The sequence below is a fragment of the Dendrobates tinctorius genome, unplaced genomic scaffold, assembly GCF_039654945.1.
Source record: "Dendrobates tinctorius isolate UK_male_01 unplaced genomic scaffold, ASM3965494v1 ptg000054l, whole genome shotgun sequence".
Taxonomy (NCBI): domain Eukaryota; kingdom Metazoa; phylum Chordata; class Amphibia; order Anura; family Dendrobatidae; genus Dendrobates; species Dendrobates tinctorius.
Window position 1 is genome coordinate 6,526,539 of NW_027361722.1, and position 4,107 is coordinate 6,530,645.

A 4,107-nucleotide genomic window follows, 5' to 3' on the forward strand; every position below is an offset into this window, starting at 1 on the left:
TAGTCTGGAAATCTAACTGGGTTAACATGCAGAGTAGCGGGCCTCGCCAACCACCATCCATCCGATCAACCACATCTGCAGCTTATTACTTCTGTGTCATTATGCCAAGTCTTCTCCCACAGATCTCCATCCACAGAAATTCCACTTGTTTATCCTCTACAGTTGGGGTGAGCGAGAGCCCGTCAGCTGTTACAGAAGTGGACATGACTGTTGTTTTTGTGTCACCTAGTGCAACACATTTTTCTCAATCCACCAAAACATCTCCACCCCCACTTCACTCACAGTCCAGAAGTTTGTTCGGTTCACCGTCCTCCACCCTCCCTCAGCACAGCAGTCAGCCCTCGATCCCACAGTTGTGGTCACGTAAAAGCATGTTTCCTCCTACACATGCCAAAGCTAAAAGCTTGAACCTCCACCATCTCCAATCTGTTGGCCATGGAAACCCTGCCTTTCCACCTCGTAGTCACCCAGTACAAGCTGCCCAGTTGCCGTTACTTCTCTAACAAAGCTGTGCCTGCGCTATACCAGCATGCTGCCGACAACATCACCCGTTCCCTGAAAAAGTCTATGTCTGCCAAGGTGCATTTTACCACTGACACCTGAATGAGCAAACATGGACAGGGGAGTTATATCTTACTGACTGGGCACCGGGTGACTTTGGTGGCTGTGGGTGCAGGTGGTCGAAGGGCTGCTCCACAAGTCGAATCCCCAAGGCTTGAGGGAAAACCTCTGTATCTAACACTTCCTCCACTGCTTCTGGTTCCTCCACCTCCATGAGGGTCTCAACCTGTGCCCTCAACCTCGCCCTTAATAGGACATGCATTCCAACAGTGCAGATAGAATCATCTCCACCTCTATACTGTGCAGCCATAGCTTACCGCAATCGGGCAGTGTTCAAATTAATAATCCTTGAAGATCGCAGTCACACAGCTCAAGGGTTGTGGACAGCTATCCAGGCCGAGTTAGAGCACTGACTGTCTCCACTGAACCTGGAGCCAGGGATACCTGTATTCTTAGGGATAGAAATAAAACTGACTACTGGGTTGCCACTCTGGTAGATCCACGGTACAAGAGTAAATTTAGCCAGATGCTTCCACCCTGGAAAAGGATGCATGCAATCTTAAGAGTAATTTTCTCCCAGATAGTAGTGAGGCACATAGTGTGCATCTCAGTTCTAGACATCCAACCCTGGGAACATCAAGGCGTTATCGCAAAAACATTAGCAGCAATAGCAGTGTAAGTGGCATAAGCAATTTCTGTGAGTCCAGCACAACAGAGTACAAGTCTGACACGTTGTGAATGACTGGAGAGGATGGTGCAGGAGTTTCTGGAGCTCAATTTCAATTTCATCGGGGTGGATTTTGACCCTTTTTGCATTTTGGTCTTCAAAAATGGAAGAGTGACTTGAGCACGCCTGTCACGCTATGGAGGTTTTGTCATGCCCGGTAGCCAGCGTTCTTTCAGAACGTGTCTTCAGCGCTGCTGATGCATAAGCACATCTGGCTGTCTCCTGAAAGTGTAGACCACCCAACTTTCATTAAAATGAACAAGTCATGGATCTCCAATGATTTTTGCCTCCCGGTTGCAGACTGGACAGTCTAAGCGATGGTGTTGTTTTTTTGTCATGCATTGTTCTCACGTTATTACAGTCTGTGCCATCTTTCTCGTGTCTTTTGTGCCTGCTGTTGCTACTGCTGCTGATGATACACGCAATTTTTTGAAATATGGAGACTCCAAGTTTGGTCTCCATCTGGTGGGCTGCCTGTGGTGGAAGTCTTGTTAGAGGCCTATTATAATATATCTACTCTGTGGAAATTGATGCCACTTTAGTGGTGTGTGACAATAATTTTGGGAAATGTGGAGACTCCAAGTTGGGTCTCCTTCATGTGTGCTGCCTGTAGCAGTAGGGCTCCCAGACAGTCAGGCCTGCACTTACTTTCAGTCAACGTTCCTTACATTTTTCTACAAATAGTACTGTATGAAACTGATGTTTGTGCCATCTGAATGTGGATGGAAAAAAATTTGAGGTGTTGCATGAGGTGTGAGGTCTCCCAGCTAAGAAGGCTTACACCGCTCCTATAACCACAGGTCCTCATTAAAATTTCAATTCCAATCTGTATATGCTGGGCCAGACTCTGATACCTCATGCATGGCCCATGGCTGACGGCTGCTGTGCCATTTGCAAATTTCAACTGTGTGTCACTTGATGCCACTTTTCCTTGTGTTTGCCCCTAATTTTAACTGTTTGAAAAGCTTTTTGGAACCTCTTAAGGTATCGTGCATACGTTTGGTTTTGCCTCCTATTGAATCTAATGGGGTTCGGTTATGTTCGTCGAACCATTAGGCAAACATTTTCGTCGAACGTCTAAACGTTCGGTGCCTCGTACTGAACAGAGCCTTGAAAGGTTTGCTCATCTCTAGTCTTTATATGAGGATGAATCATTAAAGGGACTGTGTGGGAAGTCAGCCATTATCTATTGTATGCATGCAGACAGCGTAAAGACGGTATATACTTGTGATGAACATCCCACCGCTGCCACCAATATGTGAGGAACGGGTGGGCCGCTGTCACCAAATTGTGACGGACAGCGGACCCTGTGCCAACAATAGGTCACGATCCCACCACCGACATGGGTTTGTCAGCGGACGGAGGGATGTGACGCGCTGCCGGCACACGGCTATCACAGGCACAGTGGGGGCTTATCTTGGTTATCCCACCACCGGCCCCACGTGACAAAAATGCAGCCAGCTAATCTTGCTCTAACAATTTACCGCAGGGGGGTATTTTGGATGCCCCACCACTGCTAACAACTTTCCAAGAACTGCGGGGATTTATCTATATCCCACTTTCTCAGTTCCACTTTGGTGCTCGCAGCTCACCGGCGCCCCCCTTACCCTCAGGTCAGTCAGGGAACTGCACCTAGGATAATTAGTCGCCAGACGGGCTGCTTGTTGTGCACGGGCAACCAGACTACTGCAGTAAGGGAATTATCAATGCTGTGGCCTCAACCACTCATTCAGCAATATAAGACCCTTCTGTACTGCCAGCTAGCCTCACCAGCCGCGCACACCACGCTGCCACCAGCCACGCTTTACTTAATCAAAGAGTTAATTAAGAGGGTCCGCGGCAAACCCCTGAAATTAGTAGTGATTATCTAAAAAAAGGCGCATAGTTCGCTTCTTAGAGCATGGAGACAGAGCTAATAGATTTTATCATTTATTCCCAAAAGAATGTGGGCAGTGATTACATAGATAAAGTTGCTATAAAGTTGAGACATTACATGTGTACAAATACAAATATAAAACAAAGTGGATGAAAGAACCGAAAGTAACACTCACATGTGCGTAGTTGGTATTAGACAGACCATGTGGCTGGGGGAAGGACGCTTAACCAAACGTCCCCACTCATCGGCACGTCTCTCTGGCAGGAGGACTACAGCTGAACTGACTGGAATTGCTATGGAATACCTATAGTCTAGGGTCTATGAGCTCACGAAATGGGCAGTCTGGAGAAGTCCAACCACCCTCTCTCCAAGTTAGGATTTGGCTACAAAACTTAGAATAACTATATCTAAATGAGAAAAGCCCGTACCAACACACATAGGGCATCATTGTTTCTGATTTACCAAATAGAATCCGAAGACACCAAGCATGCCATACTTAGGACACTCCGTTTGGGAGCAATCCATATCTCAGGTTCTGGCGGTGATAGAACTTTGCAAGAGCCACCTGTTATGAATGAGTCACCGGAGGAGGAAAAAACAAAAATACAAGCTAAGTCCAGAAAACCGGAGAGGTTGGTAGCTAGTGGATTGCAGACCCCTGATCCTATTCACAACAACTAACAGTAGCCGCGGGGTGTTCCTACGGTGGTCCTAGACACCTCGCTCACAGCCGGAAAACTAAATAAACCTAAAGAAAGAAAGGGGAAATCTAAACTGCCCCAGAGAAAGACCCCAAAGCAATAGACAGCCCCCAACATGTATTGACGGTGAAAACAGATGAAAACACAAACACAGAAAGACAGGCTGAGCAAACGATGGGGCCCTCACTAACTAGACAGGACAGGAAAGAAAAGCAACTGTCTGCAATCACGCAAAAACCCTG